The sequence below is a fragment of the Polypterus senegalus genome, chromosome 9 (assembly GCF_016835505.1).
Source record: "Polypterus senegalus isolate Bchr_013 chromosome 9, ASM1683550v1, whole genome shotgun sequence".
Lineage (NCBI taxonomy): Eukaryota > Metazoa > Chordata > Cladistia > Polypteriformes > Polypteridae > Polypterus > Polypterus senegalus.
Genome location: NC_053162.1, coordinates 78,874,710 through 78,894,842, shown reverse-complemented (window position 1 = coordinate 78,894,842; position 20,133 = coordinate 78,874,710). Strand labels below are relative to the sequence as shown.

At 38.8% G+C, this 20,133-nt stretch overlaps 1 protein-coding gene across 1 annotated transcript in view; it reads right to left on the bottom strand.

The window, feature by feature from the left end:
- The window catches only part of LOC120535456 (serine/threonine-protein kinase Nek11-like), a 233,992-nt gene extending 218,714 nt beyond the window's left edge, over positions 1–15,278 (bottom strand). Inside the window, exon 1 of the mRNA XM_039763333.1 lies at positions 15,231–15,278. The gene's annotated coding sequence lies outside the window, so the exon portion shown is untranslated. The remainder of the gene's footprint in view (positions 1–15,230) is intronic.
- Positions 15,279–20,133: the final 4,855 nt, after the last annotated feature.

Here is a 20,133-nt window from a genome sequence, read left to right as displayed (position 1 = left end):
ACTACGTGCCCTACAAGCGAGGTCGGTACGTTAACTGAGTGGTCGGCGGAAGGGCTAATTGATCCGGGGCAGCTAGATAGTGCTGACTCCCGGAGCGAGGCAGCCCTAAAGACGGCGTCACCATTTATTAGTAAAAGTAAAGGGGTGCAAACAGTAAAAGGGCTCTATTCTTGTAATAGAGAGACCCAGACTGTATATAAGCCCCAGAGGAAACAGGAGGCTTCTCAAATAAAACAGAGGTCTCCTGACAATGTGGAAAAGGGCCATGAGAGAGCAAAGGCGGCCGGGGAATTCTCCCCAGCGGAGACAAGGGCGGAGCCAGAAGTGCCCAGGTGTTTCGTGTCCCGACGAGAGAGTCTACCAAGGGGGCCGCGGCTGTGCTACGAATGCCGCAGACCGGGCCATGAGTGGAAAGGTTGTCCTAGGAGGGCAGGACGTCATAATGCTTATACTTATACTGTTCCTCCTAGGTTTGTACGGGAGTACCAACTATATCAACAGACCCGGTCTTTGGATCACCTTGGGGGAGGATGTCCCTCGGGGGACACACCGCGAAAAACCATGGTTTTCCGCTGGGGGTGGAGTACTGTGATATTTGGCTGGCTTATCATCCCGGCCAATACCCCCAGGCCGCCAGATGGAGCCCTCCCTGCAGTATGAAGGTGCCCCGAAGACCAGCAGGGAATCATGGACGATGTAGTTTTTATCCCCAGCCCTGCTGGATACCTCAGGGGCCGCAAGAGGATGCTGCAGGGAGGACCGAGGACTCATTTGTGCCCAATGACCCGGAAGCTCGTCATAGGAAGAGCGACGGACTTCCGGGGTGAAGAAAAGAACTTTACCTGACCCAGAAGTGATTGAGGATCACATGGACTGGGGATTGAGAACACTTCCGGGTCAGGGAATATAAAAGGACTGTGGGAGCTCCCAGACGGCGAGCTGAGCTGGGTGGAAGGGTGGCAACGCGTCTGGGAGCTGGAGGATTGTTTATTGTGTATTATTGTGATTTATATGAGTATTGTGGTGGAGAGTGTGCTTTGTGCACTGTGGAAGAGTAATAAAGTCAACTTGAGGACTTTTACCTGGTGTCTGGAGTCGTGGACAGGGGTTCAAGGGAGCAAGAGCACCCCCTATCTACCACAATACTTATTTCAGTGGTATGACGCCACTGTCGGCCGCCATATTGAACTTTCCAACATCACTAATTCTCCAACTTCCCATGTAGGTAGAAGGCTGAAATTTGGCAGGTTCATTCCTTACAGCTTACTTACAGTACAAAAGTTAAGCAGGTTTCATTTCGAAAATCTACACGTAACGGTCATAACGGTCGACAACGTCCGCCATGTTGAACTTTCTTATTTATGGCCGCATCTTCACGAAATTTGGTACGCAGGTTCCCAACGCCAACTGAATCCTACTTACGTACATATATACGTCCATAGCCTGCAGCTCGGTCACCGTGTGAGACGGCGTTGGGTCCCCCATCCCAACGCCTACCACGTTGTTGGCTGCCTGCCTATATAAGGCCGTCCATCGCTCCGGTCTCTACATTCCCTTCCTTGCTTCGCCACGGGATTCACATCTCCCTGCTCATAACTGCAGCCTTTTTATTTAATCCACAGCTTCTCCACTGTTTTATTGTTCGTTTATTACGATTATAGTTATTGTGTGGGTATTTTAGACTTACTTTACATTGTTCATGTACCCATTTCCTTTAGCATTCCAACCGTACCCCCATTAACATGTCTATCGAGGTGATCACCATCGATCAAAGAACTGTCACTTACCGAGTGGTTTCCGTGCATGGAGATGGCACCTGTTACATATTGCACGGCCATATCAGGCTCACTCTTGATATCCGGAGGAACATTATGTCTTATGTATTGAATGACTGGGACAGGTTCAAGGTGTGGACTGATGATGGTACAGGAGATAATTATACTACACAGGAGCGCTATAAGACTGAAATGCTTAAGCCCTTCACCTATGCTTCTGCATGTGAGTTGTTGGCTACCGCTGAATTGTTCAGTTGTCGCTTTCAAGTTTACCGAAATGGCCAAATATTTTACACCTTTCGACAACCAGCAATGCCTCTTAAACATCTTAGATTCACAGGTGACGATTTCAGTAGTGGACACTTTGATGTTTATAAATGTTTCAACTCTCAAAAGCTGGATGTGAAGTTATCGATGAAACCGGTTGTATGCTTACAACGCTTGACAGATGCCGAATGTCACTTCAGCACAAGTCCTGCAAATACTGTCATTATTGAAACAAACCATGAAACTCAAACTGATTGTGACAGCAGCAATCCAAGCTGTGAGATTTGAAACAAGATTACTTTCACATGGCTAACTGTACGTTGCATGCTCAAGAGTAAGCTCAGCGCACAGCTTGGTCATATTACAACCGGAGGGCCAAACTGACAATGTTATATACAAAGAGATCTTTAACAAATAATTATTGGTATATTTTTGCTCAGTTTTTTGCTCAGGTTTAATTTTATTCTTGATAAAAATTTTAAGGCAGCACTTCGCCGCTATGAAGCGCGGGTATTTTGCTAGTTTTTAATATATATAAATGATTTAGATAGGAATATAAGTAACAAGCTGGTTAAGTTTGCAGATGATACCAAAATAGGTGGATTAGCAGATAATTTGGAATCCGTTATATCATTACAGAAGGACTTGGATAGCATACAGGCTTGGGCAGATTTGTGGCAGATGAAATTTAATGTCAGTAAATGTAAAGTATTACACATAGTAAAAATATTAGGTTTGAATACACAATGGGCGGTCGGAAAATCGAGAGTACACCTTATGAGAAGGATTTAGGAGTCATAGTGGACTCTAAGCTATCAACTTCCCAATAGTGTTCAGAAGCCATTAAGAAGGCTAACAGAATGTTAGGTTATATAGCACGATCTGTGGAGTACAAGTGCAAGGAGGTTATGCTCAACCTTTATAATGCACTGGTGAGGCCTCATCTTGAGTACTGTGTGCAGTTTTGGTCTCCAGGCTACAAAAAGGACATAGCAGCACTAGAAAAGGTCCAGAGAAGAGCGACTAGGTTGATTCCAGGGCTACAGGGGTTGAATTATGAGGAAAGATTAAAAGAGCTGAGCCTTTACAGTTTAAGCAAAAGAAGATTAAGAGGTAAAGGGAATTAGTACAGTGGATCGAGACTTGTATTTTAAAATGAGTTCATCAAGAACACGGGGACACAGTTGGAAACTTGTTAAGGGTAAATTTCGCACAAACATTAGGAAGTTTTTCTTTACATAAGGAATGATAGACACTTGGAATAAGCTACCAAGTAGTGTGGTAGACAGTAAGACATTAGGGACTTTCAAAACTCGACTTCATGTTTTCTTGGAGGAAACAAGTGGATAGGACTGGAGAGCTTTGTTGGGCTGAATGGCCTGTTCTCGCCTAGAGTGTTCTAATGTTCTAATTATGCAGTCTTTCTTGGTGGCTGTACGAACATTATGTCCAACTTAAAGGACAGACATGAATTTGAAAGTAGCGATAATCTTCATACTATAATCTCCAAGCTTCCACAAGACCTACTAGAACCGTGCAATCAACAACAGCTTTGGTTCCTGTGTACAGTACAGCCCCTCAAAGCCGTACATTTAAGAAGAAAAAGAACAACAATGATCAAGGAAAGTTGCCTCCAAAAGGCAGCCTGAGAAAAACCAGATTTGCAGCTATAGACTCTTCACGCAAGCAACTCTCCACGCTAGTGTTTAGATCTGGACGGTGTATGTGCCCAAAAAAGAAGTCTAATTGCATTCTCCATTGTTTGCGTACTAAAGTGTCAGCAGGCACTTTCATGGCATTACACATGTAATTTGTGAGCATGCTCTTGTTGATCAAACACAGGAAGCTCTGCAGTCTACTTGTGACTTTATGCTGTAAGTAAATAAATCAGGGTAAATAACATTCAATCTGGCTTTTATATAAGTATCATATGTTTCTTATGTAAAGACCATCACGAAACATAATCACAAACAGGACTGCATGATCCATTGGTGAGCTCTGTAAGCTGTGCTGTTTTGGTGAAGGACAGGTGTGGGACAGACTGACTAACAGGATGATGCCGGACCTTGTCCTGCATCCAAATGGTGCCATCTTTCACCTTCACATCTGGTGCAGCTGCGTTATTCTTATATGTGAGTGGACGTTTCTTGCGAGAAGGGCTTCTGTTCTCTTTCTCCGATGTAGAATCCTCATCTGTGTTCACCTCTGTTATACCACGTCTTTATTTGAAAACAGCAGAGTCAGATTGGGGCGAACGTTAATGCGACTGGCAGAATAAAACTGAATAAAAAAAATGCTAACCTTTACAAGTACCATACATTTACACCGCCTGTTATAGACTCAAATCAAATGTATGTTTTTATTGTATAATAGCAACAATAAGAGCAGCTCAAACCCACGACCTTTTGAATAGGAGTCAGCAGTTCTTACCGCTGTACTACCAAAGAAGTCGAGACAATAAGCCATACTAACCCAATTTCTTTTTCTTCGGATATAGTCTTGAATAAAAGAGCACTTGTTCTGCTATATTTGTACCATTTGAGAAAGTGTTTATTTCATATTTGGACTTCAGTCTTCACATATTATATACTTCACGTCAAAATGTTGTCATTAGTACTAAAACATGAAAAACGTTTGTCTTTTAGGAATGTGCTCAATATTTCTTGCATTTCCTGTCATCCTACACTTACACAGACCTTTGTAGACACGGACCACACATGAAATGCATGTGTTCCAAATAACAATTTATTTTTTAGCCTATACAGCTTTAGGTACTACCTCAATCCCTGATAAACAAGTGTGACGGACAGCTGGGTCCCATGCCTGGCCGGGACGCCTCTGCTGCATATGTCCCGGGGGAGCCACCATGGACAGTGCAATACCTTCCCCGGGGCGCCTGGGGGCAGTCTCCCTGGCCGTGGGTCCTTCCTCAGTCTCCCCCATGGCTCCATGGGACATGGAGTCCACCACAGCCCGGATGGGAGATGGGGTGGCCGCCACAAGGGACGACTTACCAGCCTTACCCGGAGGTGCAATTAAGACCAGCTGGTCAGGCACCTGGAGCACTTCCGGGTGGGCTATAAAGTGGGCCAACCTCCCTTCATTCTTGGCCAGAATCGGGAGGTAGAGGACGAGGTGGCCTGGGAGGAGTGGTGGTGCCAGAAAGGGTTGATCATAGTTTGTGTGTTGTGCTTTGGGACTGTGTATTGCCTGTGGGTCACGGGGAAGACGTGCGCCCACATGTGAAGAAAAACAATAAAGCCTGTGTGTTTTGTACACGTGCCTCTGCGTGGTCTGTGCCGGTCGTGCGCTATATAGCGCCTTTTACACAAGGCTTGAGCTGGGAGAGGTTTTTGCCATTTCTGTGGCGGTGGGAGGATGGGATAACAGGTTACTTCCTGCTTGGGCTTATTGACACATTTACAAGACAAAGGACGCTGAATGGAGTGGTGCGAATGGATTTAATGTCGGCCGGGTTTATGAGTTTTTTCATAGGCTTTGGTACTTCTAGTGTTAACACTGTGATTCACAATTTCTATGTTGATGACTGTTTAAAGTCAGTTGCCACAGAAGAACAAGCCATAAAATTGGCCTAAGATCTTCAAGCCCTGTGTTTCAAAGGAGGGTTCCATCTTTACAAAATGGATTAGCAATAGCAGAGCAGTCTTATTGTCCATTCCTGAAGAAGACAGGGCAATTGATCAGAAGAAGCCTTAGGTGTTTAATGGTGCGCACAGACTGACAGTTTCAAGTTCTAAGTAAAGCTGCAAGATATGCCTGCTGCAAGACATGGTATTCTGTCAGTAGTCAGTTCAATTTATGATCCACTCGAATTTTTAGCACCAGTTAAACTGCCTGCTAAACTATTTTATGAGAACTGTAAAGGGAAATATGCGTGGGACAAAGAAGTGGAGGTTAAGTATGTCCAGCAATGGAAAAAATGGATGGACGATCTGCAGCTACTTGTGGATTACAATGTAAACAGGTGCATTAAACCAGTTGGATTTGGTTAAATAATGTCTGCACAAATGCATTATTTTGGACATACTTCAGAAGAAGGGTATGGCATTGTTTCTTACCTTCTCCTAACTAATAAAGAACATAAGAGACATTGTTCATTTCTAATAGGGAAATCGAGATTGGCTCCACTGAAACCTGTCATTATAACAAAGTTAGAACTTACAGGAGAAGTGGTAACAGTCAAAATGGACAAGATGCTAAAACAACTGCAAATTCCTCTGCAAAAGTCAATCTTTTGGACTGACAGCACCACCCTATTAAGGTACATTTCAAATGAAAGTGCACACTACAAAACTTTTGTTGCCAAAAAAGTTACAGCAATAAGGGAGCACTCACAGTCCTCACAATGGAGATATGTCACATCTGCTCTAAACCCAGCAGACCAGGCATTGAGAGGATTGACATGGATTCAAAGTTCAAATTTCTTACAATAGCCGGAACACGAATGGCCAAAGAGACCTGATGAAGTGGACTTGCTTATTAATGATGACCCAGAAATCAAAGGATGTGTAGTAAGTAAGCTCAACAAGTGCACAACAAAAAACTGAAAGAGTTAAAAGACTATACATTATAGACTACTAGCAAAATACCCGCGCTTCGCAGCGGAAAAGTAGTGTGTTAAAGAAGTTATGACAAAGAAAAGGAAACATTTTAAAAATAACATAACCTGATTGTCAATGTAATTGTTTTGTCACTGTTATGAGTGTTGCTGTCATCAAGGATTTGATTATCATTTTTTTCAATCAGGTTCGTATTAGGAGGACGTGTTGTTTTGAAGTTACACTCCATGTTTGTCAACCTTTGTAAAGATAACAGGTTTCATTCATCGAAGTGTTCACTACGCAAATCGCTACTCGTGAATGTAAGATGTTTAACAGGCACTCCCGGTATTAACTTGTGCTAAACGTACCATGGTGTGACGTAAGGGGAGCTGACTGTAAAAAGGCAAGGTGGCGTGTATTTTGAACGAAAAGGAAGAAGACAGCGAAGGTGCAGAAAAGTGAGAAGGAAATAAAGAGCTAGGAAGTCGAATGGAAAGAAGCAGCCAGCGGTAAAGCAAGGAAGACTTCATAATAAGGACGGGTCTTTGCTGGCCTAAAAAAATATCTGAATCACAAGCTGATGTTAATTATATTTTGTCCATGAATACTTATTAAATAATTCCAAATAGTCTGGCCGTTTCCTTTCATAGCTTTTCCGATGGTTGTGGTAGGTTCCAGTTATGACAGTTACACGTAGAATTTCGAAATGAAACCTGTCTAACTTTTGTAAGTAAGCTGTAAGGAATGAGCCTGCCAAATTTCAGCCTTCCACCTACACGGGAAGTTGGAGAATTAGTGATGAGTGAGTCAGTGAGTGAGGGCTTTGCCTTTTATTAGTATAGATTACTCAGAATGGTTAAGCTTAAAGAAAGCAGTAGCATGGTTCCTTAGGTTCAAAGAAGTGCCATTGCATCTGAAAGAACAGAGAAAGGCATTCCAATATATGGTCAGTCAATCTGGACACAGCCCAGAAAGACAAAAAAACACTAATCGCAAAATATATAAAGGAATACAAATCAACAATCAAGCTAAGACTTGTTTAAGGCAGGAAAGGAACTTATTTGCCTTAGTCAATTTCAAGCTTATCCAGAAGAGATAAAAGATTTACACAAAAATCACCATGTAAAAAAAAGTAGCAAAATCTACAAACTTGACCCAGTTCTGCAAAAAAAAAATACTGAGAGTTTGAGGAAGACTCAGCAAATCTGATATGCCAGAAGAGGCAAAAGACCCTGCAATCATTCACAAGAATTCACATATTGCTACTCTTAGTTTGTGACACATTCACAAAGAACATGGACATTGTGGAAGTAACTACATGCTGACACAGTTGCGTCAGAAATATTGGATCCCACAAGCCAATTCACTTATTAGAAAGATTACTTCAAAGTGTATTACATGCAGAAGATACAATACCAAAACTGGTGAGCAAAAATGGCAGATTTACCAGAGGATTGTCTACTCCCTGACCAACTATCCATCCATCCATTTTCCAACCCGCTGAATCTGAACACAGGGTCACAGGGGTCTGCTGGAGCCAATCCCAGCCAACACAGGGCACAAGGCAGGAACCAATCCTGGGCAGGGTGCCAACCCACCGCAGGACACACACAAACAAACACCAAGCACAGACTAGGGCCAATTTAGAATCGCTAATCCACCTAACCTGCATGTCTTTGGAAGGAAACCCACGCAGACATGCAAACTCCACGCAGGGAGGTCTCAGGAAGCGAACCCGGGTCTCCTAACTGCGAGGCAGCAGCGCTACCACTGCGCCACCATGCCGCCCTTCCCTGACCAACTACCCTTTTCCAATGTTCGAGTCGATTATTTTGGCCCCTTCCAAGTGAAAAGAGGGTGATTCACTTGCCTAACAACAAGAGCAGTACATTTAGAAATTGCGTATAGTTTGGTCACTAATTCTTATATCAATGCTATGCGCAGGTTTATTTATAGAAGAGGGCAAATTAAAATTATGCACTCAGATAATGGAACAAACTACTGTATTAGAACGGAAAGAGAGCTATGAAAAGCAGCTAAAAAGCTTGACCAAGAAAATATTTGTAGTGCCATGATGAAGAAAGAAATCAAATTAATTTTTAATCCACCAATAGCCTCCCACCAAGGCGGAGTGTGGACAAATCAGAAGCATAAGAAAGGTCCTAAACTCATTACTGACTCAACAGACTGATGATGAAAGTCCCCATACAATTATGTGTGAAGCAGAATCCATCCTAAACAAAAGACCTCTCACAAAGGTATCAGATGACATGAATGACCTGAAGACACTGAAACCAAATCACATGCTACTGTTCAAGACTCAACCCAGCTGACCCCTAGGTCTCTTCTACAAAAATGACCAATATAACTGAAAGCGTTTGATTTGTTTTGGAAAAGATGGACTAAAGATGGACTAAAGAGTATTTACCAATATTTCAAGAACATCACAAATGGCTCACACCAAGAAGAAACTTTGAACCAGGTGACATTGTTCTCACTGTAGATGAAACAGCACCCGGTAACTCCTGGGTAATGGGTCGAGTCATCAAGACAATGCCAGATACAAAAGGAGCAGTCAGAAGAGTTTGTGTGTAGACCAAAACCAGCACACTGGACAGAGCTGTGAACAAACTGTAACTGCACCAGGAAGCAGCAATTAATTGAAATGATTAGTCTTAATATTTGCATGCTCAAATTGTGTTTGTGTTACCACATTTAAGTATAAGTTTACATTTAAGTTTTAAGTTCATTTATAGTTAAGGCTCTTATTAAGTAATGTTAAAATAATTGACTTCAGCTCTTAGCATAAACAATTAGTTTGCTAGTTATTTAAGCTATATTAAATGTTTGCCTAAATAACAATGTATAGGGTATGGGAGGTTCTTAGAACCTCACAAGTTGAATTGAATTGGTATATTCTAACTACTTTTTGCCCCTCTGACTATAGAATAGTCTCAGTTAGTGACCTGCCTTGCCTTGTGTAAGGCATGGTAGGCACACGGTTTTAAACCCTGCCACATGTGCTCAATAGTATGAAAGTTAACATGCTCTATTAAATGTGCAGTGTCTTGCATTAGAATGTAATGAATATGAAACATAGTTTGACAAGAAAAAAAAAACTTTATAGAAGAAACACTTTTTCTCATTCTACATGTGTAACAAACTTTTCTCTTTATTCTTGAGTGGATTATTTGCTTTGAATTTTCACTCAATCTTTTAAAACAAACTTTTGGACTGACAGATTTCTTTCAGCATGCATTTTACCCGTACTTGATCTTGCCTTACGTACACCGCAGCTACACTGGGAGATTGGGAGATTGTGAAATCTCCATATATTCTGTTAATGGGTGATAATTTGAACCTGATTCACTGGAGCTTTGAAGTAACAGCATTCCACCACTGCATGTTTTAAATATCTTAGCTAAATTATGAGTCATATGTAAATGTATTGGTGGCACAATGGAGCTCTGGGTATTCTGGTTTCCTCTCACGGTCCAAATATATGCAGGTTAGATGAATTGCAATTACTAAAATTGGCCTTAGTAAGTGTGTGTGTGTACCCTGCAAAAGACTGGCACCTTGTCCAGGGATTGTTCCTGCCTTGCAACCTATTATTGCTAGGACAGGCTCAAGCTGCCCCATGGCCCTACTCTGGATAAGTGGTGTAAGAAAATGGATTGATGGATGAAAATGTGTTAAAATGTAATTTGTGGGAAATATTTAATTTGCCAATAACAATAGAATTAAAATGGATTTTTCATAAGTATATGTTGAAAAAATTGTTTTATTTCATATGATTTTTTAATATATTTTAGACACTGAAATACAAAACGAAAACCATTTTTTCCCATCACATAACATTTTTTCACAGAACACTTTTTTTAGCTGTTAATTATAGGGTTTTTATTACTTTTGCACAATAATTGATTAAATATTAATATGTTAATACTTTGTTTGAATTTAATATTACAAAAATTAAATCTATGAACATTAAAATATTAGAACACTCTAGATGAGAACAGGCCATTCAGCCCAACAAAGCTCCCTAGTCCAATTAATTCTTAAAATCAAGTCATGTTTTGAAGGTCCCTACTGTCTACCACACTACATGATAACCTATTCCATGTGTCTATGGCTCTGTTTAAATAATAACATCCTAATGTTTGTGCAAAATTTACCCTTAACAAGTTTCCAACTGTGTCCCTGTGTTTTTGATAAAAGTCGAGACCCACTGTAGTAATTCCCTTCATAAGTTTAAACACTTCAATCATGTCTCCTCTTAATCTTCTTTTGCTTAAACTGAAAAGGCTCAGCTCTTTTAATCTTTCCTCATAATTTTTCCCCTGTATACAGAGCCTGGAATGAGCCTTGTCACTCTTTTCTGGACTTTTTCAAATGCTGCTATGTCCTTTTTGTAGCTTGGAGACCAAAACTGTACATAGTACTGCCTCACCAGTGCACTATAAAGCTTGAGCATAACCTCCTTTGACTTGTACTCTATACATTACACTATGTATATAACCTAAAACTCTGTTAGCCTTCTGAATGACTTCTGAACACTGTCTAAAAGTTGACAGTGTTGAGTCCACTACGACTCCAAAATCCTTCTCATAAGATGTACTTTTAATTTTCAGACCTCCCATTGTGTATTCAAATCTAATATTCTTAAATTTCATCTGCCACAAATAACAAGCCTGTATGCTGTCCAAGTCCCTCCCAATGCTTAATGTTTCATTTAAAGAATCCATTTTTAACGTACATGACATTATGTTCTTGCAGCGCCTATTCTAACCATTATCAATAGTTCATTATTGCATGGCACAGTACCTGATGCACTAAAAGTGTCAGTCATTAAAACATTACTTAAAAAGTCAGACCTAGACCCACACATATTTAATAATTATAGACCAATTTCAAATTTACCCTTTCTCTCGAAAATACTAGAAAAAGTAGTTGCCAATCAGCTTCAGTCACACCTTTACGCATTACAATATATTTGAGAAATTCCAGTCTGGTTTCCGCACTGGTCATAGTACACAAAAATGCGGGTTGTAAATGGCATTCTCATATCCTATGAAGAAGGAAACTCTACTGTAATTATGTTGTTAGACTTAAGTACAGCATTTGACACCACTGAACATTTTATTTTACTGCATAGGCTAGAAAATTATGTTGGACTGACAGGCACTGTGCTAGCATGATTTAGTTCTTATTTATCAGATCGATTCCAATATGTACAGAAATGTGCTGACAGTACTCCATCATTATACACAGAAGTGAGATATGGTGTCCCGCAGGGCTTAGTACTGGGACCTTTACTGTTTTCAATTTACATGCTTCCACTTGGATCTATCATTAGGAAACGTTAATCTTCACTCGTATGCAGATGACACCCAGTTATACCTTGCATTTAGATCAAATTAAGTTTCTCCAATGTTGTCTTTAATTAGTTGTGTTAGTAAATTAAGAAAGTGAATGGATAAGAACTACCTACAGTATGTTTAAATATCGATAAAACAGAGATGTTAATTGTTGGAAGGAATGACGCTGATCACAACAATATTTTGTCATCATTTAACACTGTTGGAATCACCATTAATTTTACTGAACCAGCCCACAATCTAGGAGTTATCTTTGACTCTAGCATGTCATTTAAAGCGCATTACAAAGTTGTCCAAATCATGTTTCTTCCATCTTAGAAATGCTGGGAAATGAAGGCGCTTTCTAAATAAACTGGATTCTAAGAAACTAATTCATGCATTTATTTCTAATAGGACTGACTACTGCAATGCAGTGTTCACTGGATGCTCAAACTGTTCTTTATACAGCCTCCAGTTAATATAAAATGCTGCTACAAGAATTATTACAAGAACAAGAAAATACAAACACATAACTCCAGTTCTTAAATCCTTACAATGGCTCCCAGTTAAGTTTAGAGCAGATTTCAAAATCCTCCTTTTAACATATAAAGCATTAAATGGCCAAGGTCCAGCTTACTTGTCTGAACTTATCACGACTTACAAACCAGAATGCACATTAAGATCTCAAGATGCTGGTCTGCTTATGATTCCAAGAATTAATAAAATAACAGTGGGAGGTTGAGCTTTTAGTTACAGGGCCCCTAAAGTGTGGAATGGTCTGCCTTTTTCAATAAGAGATGTCCCTTTGGTCTCAGCTTTCAAATTCTGGCTAAAGACTCACTACTTGAGTTTAGCATATCCTGACTAGAGCTGCTGATTAACTGCACAGACTGCATCACTGTTGTTAGTCATTAGAACTAAAACATAAGTAACATGATAGTTATCATTTGTTACTAACCCTTACCTATTCTGTTTCTCTTCTCGGTACTCAAATGTGGCACTTGGTGCCACGGCCCACCTGCCAATTTGTTTTGCCACCCTAAGGTAAAGTCATCCCTGATGGAGGATCGCAGGAATCGTGGGGTAGATGGGTCCTTTCATTAGATTGACTGGCCCAGCGCTGTCTCAGCTGTGGAATGGCCAAATGGGGGAGACAGTTTGGTGGCCGAGGTCTCCAGGACTCTAAACAAATCCAAATCATATTATGTGATATCATCTACTGTTAAATTCTGCACCATACTTGTAATTTTTTTATTTTTATACTGTATTGTTCTGTGTATTGTATTGTATTGACCCCCTTCTTTTTGACACCCACTGCACGCCCAACCTGCCTGGAAAGGGGACTGTTTTTGAACTGCTTTTCCCAAGGTTTCTTCCATTTTTTCCCTACAAGGGTTTTTTTTGGGAGTTTTTCCTTGTCTTCTTAGAGAGTCAATACTGAGGGCCTGTCAAGAGGCAGGTCCTCACACTTCTTGTGTGATTTTGGGATATACAAAAATAAATTGTATTGTATTATAAAACTGACTTCTGTTGCAGACATTGACAGCGTAATGAATAAACTGGAATTTTTCATTTTAAGAAGTGTATTCTTAATTTTTAGGTAACAAAATAGCCCCAAATTATGAAGAATTTGTGAAAAATGTATTAGTTAAGTTTAAGGAACTGGGTTGCAACATGAGTCTCAAAGTTCACATTTTAGATTTTCATTTGGAATTTTCCCAGAAAATCTTGGTGCAGTGAGGTAAGAGCAGGGTGAAAGATTCCATCAGGATATCAAAGGCATGGTAAGAAGAGACCAGGGACACTGGGATGTCAGTATAATGGAAGACTACTGCTAGACATAGGGACACACCAGAAAAAGGGTGCAAATGACAGGCCACGAAACAAGGTTTTAAATCGAAAAAACTAATTAGTGACTAAAACTAGAGATGTTTTATGTAAGTCAGTGAATATGTATTATTGCTTTTTTCATATACATGTTGAAAATATTAGATTGACTAAATATTTTAATGCTAAATGGCTTCAGCACAATATTGTATACAGGTATATGAATAAATTGTGTAATTTGTTACATTTTAATTACATTTCTTTTCAATTGTGTACTTAAAAGTAAGGTGATGGAAACATTCTAATTATATTTTTATATTTTTTGTATTTATGAATGCAAGTAAAATTTGCTATTCATAATTTTTCAAAAATTATTAATTTAATTTTGCAGACTCTTGTAATGTATCTGCAATAAAAACAAAGAAGTGATGTTTCCTTATACTAGCTCTATATAAGAGCAGGTAAAAGTTTAAACAAAAGATTACCCCACTAACAGTTTGATGCTACACAGGTCATGCAGTATGTATGTATGTGTGTGTGTGCAATGTCCACTTATTTACAGTACAGCTGTGAAAATGAATTTGAAACAAAAAAGAGGGAAGTATAATACAGAATGATCATCTATTCTTTCTCTTAACCAGTTTATCCTGGTTATGACCAAATCAAATGTTACCCTCTGTGATTCAACTTTATCCATTGTTGCCTTACCCATTTTAAGGACAGGTGTTGAGACCAAATTCATCCCCCTTGCCTAAAGTAATCCGTGTTTTAGCTACAGTCATGAAATTTATAGGGCATAATCTACATGTCAGCAGGTGTCAGGAGGTAACATTTGAAATGATGGGTTACTTTCCAATCTGAAGTTAGTTATATAATTTCAGTGTATAATTTCGACAGGAGTGATATGAACATTGTAAAATCCTGCTGCAGTTCAATAATATTGCCTAACGCTGAATGTAGTAACACGGAAAATATAAATAAATGATTTTAGAATCTTGATAGCCTATCCTAATATTACGACAGAGTCAATTAATAGTACAACAAAAGAAAAATAGTACCTTTTGGCTTGGGTTACGCCAGTGCACGCGAAGGAGGACAGCATTTGGGGTGAATTCGGCACGTCACTTGTCCTAATAAGTAAACTGTACTGTACCGTTTATTCACATAAATTTTGGAAATTTGTTGTTTGATCAACGTCGCTCAAAATTCACGGTAAAAAGTCAAATGTTATGCTTTTCACGTGGACAACTGTATCCTAACAGCAAGGGAACTCATATACACACCATTGCTCCCACAGCTAGTGCGTGATGTGTTGATATGATTCGTATGATGAAATAACCCATCTCTTCCTTATTATAATATTTAATAACATGATTAACACAAAATAAATTGCTGTTTTCATGTGTTTAATTGCGTGTGTTTTTTAAAACCTCACTAACCTGTGGACGCGCTGGCCTCAGTCGCCGCTTCAACAGTTCCCTTCTCTTTGAAAGTGTAAGGCACGCGCAGAGGTGCGAGGTGGCACGTGTCAACAAAGTTGCGCGAGCCAACCTGCGCGCACCTCAGCAGGTACCCAAAACAGTGAGGCGCGTGACCGACGGCAGGGCGGATTTTGAAAACGCCTCGTTACGCGTGCGACTTACATTACCTCAGTCTTTAGGCGGAGAGAAGGAGATGGCAGCTCATTGGCGTCGCCGTGGGTACGGCAATGCGTAGCTATTGGATACCAAGGTGATTTTTCTGCAAGCAAAACGCTTTATGTGGCGGTTACTGGCAGGTAAATTGAGACAATACGTTTGTCTTCAAAACGCAAAGCTGTCTTGTCGCACATGCTAAACTAGGTGTCTGTTGCCTTGGTAATCGTCGTTTTCGCTACCATGAGTGGTATCCTGGGGAAGATCTGGTATTCGTGACATCTAAATAAAGGGTTACTATAAAGACGGAATTCAGTATACAGTAGGTTTGAGTTTAAAGTGTTAAGAAAGAGCTGTCACACAATATACAGTATTACAATTAAGGCGAATCATATACGGTATTAATCAAATGTTAAGAAAGGCAGAACAAAACTTGGTAACCACATTTAAGTTCGACTTAATAAAACCTTTTATAAGAGCAGTTATATTTTTCAACTTTTAAATACATAAAGGTTTGTATGCTTTTTATATATAGATGTTCATGGATTGTTTACTACCAACTCATATTTCTTAATATACTGTATATGAAGAATAGTAATATTTTGCAAGTTGATTAGCACATGCAAGCAATAAAATCATTACTGTGTAAACGGGACTATGATGGCACTTACAAACATTTATGTAGTACAATTTAGACATTAGCACTTTTTATATTAGCTTGTACAGCAGAAGATTTCATTTCTTAAAAAGAGACCCATTTTGAAAATATCTTGCAGTGTCTTTTTGCATATTCACACGTATTTCATTACAATTTTCATCTCTTCTCATTCTCAAACCCACTTGATCCAATTCATAGTTGTGGTAGGCCACAGCCAATCCTAGCAGCACTAAGTGAAGGCAGAAAACAGTCCTGGACAAGGCACTAGCCTGTCACTGGACCCAACTGCACTCACACAAGGACCTAGTTGGAATCGCCAATTCACTTAACTTATATGTCCTTGGGGATATGGTTGGATAACTAAGGAAAACTCACACAGATATAGAGAGAAATACAAACTTCACATAGACATCTGTGTTATTTAAAACCAGGTCAATGGATATGTGAGATAACACCACTGTACTACCATAAAACCCTATTCTCCATTCTGAGGCAATACATTTACATTTATATTGCAACTCATTAAATACAAGTCCATTAAATCATAAGGCACTAATTCAGATGCTTACAGGGTGTCTAATAAATGTATATTTATTAATGCATTCTCTTATTTATATGGTATAAATGATTTACTTTATTTTAGGATTAGACTACCTTTACTTTAAAAAAGAAGGAGCGAGAGACCGAACAGGTTATTTTTGTGGATAAGGGGTACCACTGGGATTAATTCTTTTGTATTTCCAATATATAAATGTAACTCTTTAGAGACCAATTATAAAGGTACAACTCTCCAGTCTTATGATGTATTCATTATTGTTACCTATTGCTTAAGTGAGATCTGGAAAGGTAGGACAACCAGCTAAAAAAAAGGTATGTATAAGAAATTGATACATATGCCAAAAGTCATTTGTAGCTCATGCATTACAAACCATACAATCATGCAACATGTTTCTGGTTTGTTCCTTTAATTAAACAACCATTGTTATATTACAGTATAGCATACATAACACATTATATTAACTTAATTTCCAGCATTCTTTGCTTTTCATATCCAAAGATTACAGCTGATTACATCTACAGATGTTAAAGGTTAGTGTAACAAAAATTGTAATAGATAGGCACACCGAATGACAGTTTTACAAATCATGGAGTGTTTAAAGGGCACTGTACATCAGTGAAACCACTGTAACAAAAAGGGAACTACCGGTATTGGAAAAACAAAAGCAAATGATGATTTTATTCCAGCTGACTGAAGCAGGCCCATACTGTTTAAAAAACATAACCTGTAATTCTGTTGTCCCCTCAACTCTAAAATGTATCATTAAAGCAGACAAAACAATAGCATGCTGTAACATAAGCAGGCAATCAAACCAGACACCAGTCTGCTGTCGCATTAAGGTAAATGCAGAAGCTCATATCTGTAGTAAAATAGAATTAACTGTCTTTTTCATAAAAAATGTGAAAGTGCTGTGGTGTGAAAATGTAATCTTAACTTTTAATGATACAGGAGCATTAATGCAACTAAGTGCATTTATGCAACAGTAGGCACTCAGTAGAAAAAAAGCCCTGGAACCATTTTGTTTATTTCCTACTAGCAACTGTATAAACAAAATGTTGTTGTACTTCATGAAAAATGCATTCTTTCTCTTATTAGGCCATTGTTTCACTAACATGCTTATTTTACTTCTTACATGTTTACAAAATACAAAGTATAAAGTGTTTGGGTCAGCTGCTGTTAGTAAATCACCATTTACAGCATTGTGTGCTTTTGAGCAATCTAGGTACATGCAATGTTTATGAAAAAACAACCAATTAATATTTCTGTAATTGTAATAGCAGCTTGCAAAATGACTAGTGTTATTCAGTGTTTTGAATCAATACACTATTTCAAATACTGAGGACATTTACCAGTTTTCATAAAATGTGTAAAAATGTAAAAAATGAATATAAAAAATAGTTAATTCTACAGTTACACTGCATTTCATTTAATACTATCTAGATACTGCAAGGGTAAAATTCATCATAGTTGTTGAAGAATAAAAATAATCTTAAACGTATATGTTTGTAGGACAGCAATGTTAAAAGTGTATTATCTGAATCAAAAATTGGCTGAAAATAAAGGTTTATGCCACATGAGATTAAAGACTGGGGTATTATAGTGCATTCACTTTATTGAGCTCTTCGATACTGGATACTGTAGGATAACCGGGGAGGTGAGTTAGCCGCTAAACAAGTGAAGCACAAGAGAGAGTATCAAAACATCTCTAGCCTAAGAGAAGAGAACCATGGGAAGTCTTTGCCACAAAGACACTAGTGAAATATCCAATCAGTCTGAGATGGGTCTTGAGTGCACGCTATATAATATTAAATGACTAAACATCTGATATACACCAGAACATCACAGAAGATGTACTTAGGGCCATCAATGGATGCATTAATTAAATGTACTAATGTTTTGTAATTATTATGATTAACTTTAAAATTAACAAGAAATATATTCAACCATTTATTTTCCGAATATGCTTGTTCAGGTCATGGCTGGCTGAAGTCTATTTACTAGCAGCATTTGACACATAAACATAACCTATTATACATGGCAAATCAGTTTACTGCAAGTTCCACTCCGATACTTTGTCATCAACAGCATGTTTTTGGATAGTGGAAACACATGCTTCAACAATTAGGTAGCTTCCTTATAGTGTTATGTTTACCCCACAGAAAATTGAGCAAAAACAAATTAATTTTTTTCAACAACCAAAAAATGTTATTACCTTAAACGCAAATGTGTAAACATCAAAACATTGACATAATAAGGAAATGTATGTCTACCTGTAGTGTCCCCTGCTGTAATGTTGCAGATTTAGTGTATGTGCTTAATGTGATATATTTTAAAATAGTCACCAATGCACTTAGGCACTGTTCAACCAGATGCTGAAAGATCCTTTGAAATGTTTTTTTCTGTTGCTTGCACATGATAGGGTGAATATCCTGTAGTGTGACCCGCACAATCGACACCACTTATTGTGTTGTTGTAGCTTTATAATTAGTAAGGCATAGTGTCTTTTACATTTCCCCTGACACAAACAACTAACAGTTGCTGGATTGTGAACAGTCCTTAGGAGGTTGACGAATTTCTTGTCCTTCTGCTTGATTGCAATTATTTTACCTATTAGCCAAACTGCACCATGTAGCACCTTGATGCATTCAAGCGACAGGAGTCACCATGTGTAACAAGGTGGTTCGGTTGTGCAGAGCTGTATATATCAGTTTTCCTTTGAAGTACAATCTCAAGTGGTTCAGGTGAGGTATAGAAACTGTCCATCATTATATAGTAACTTTAGTCCAGCAAAGGGTCAGCCAGTGACAGCACAGATAGTATAGGCATACCATATTGATTATACTTGCTATCTCACTTGGTTCATCTACTGGTGTAAAGTATCGAGTTCCAGATGTATCCAGAACTTGCTTTGCACAATATGTTGCACTTGATACTGAATCGTGCCCTGTTTGGATAAGACGAACTGTGTCTACAACAGCCTTCCTTTGTAACCCGAGACATTCATTGATACTTGTGTCATGACCAGGAACATAAATCTTCCTCATATTTTTGATTATGACCTGATAAATATCTCATAGTTTGTACAGTCACACTTGGGGTTAACACCAGATATTATTGATCTCCATTTGTGTTGTGCAGTTTCAAACTATTTTGTTTTCCTGTTTAAACAAAGCTGTGTCTTTAAGTGTACTCATTACGTACTTAGTACTTTATAAAGGATGTATTTGCATCTACCTGTGAACTTGCCAAAGAACTCTGTGCCTGCACTCAGTGATGACAGCTACATCAGAATATTCTAAACAAACTGAATATAGAAGTCCCTAGACAAAACATACATTGACACAGTCAGAAAACAGTCACTAGTCACAAGTTCTATTCGATTCAAAGCAGTTAAGTTTTGTATTGCACTATTCAATGAGTACAGACTCTAGTACAAGTTTATAGGTATAATGCAATAACAGAAATGTTTAAGCTTTGTATCACTTATAGAA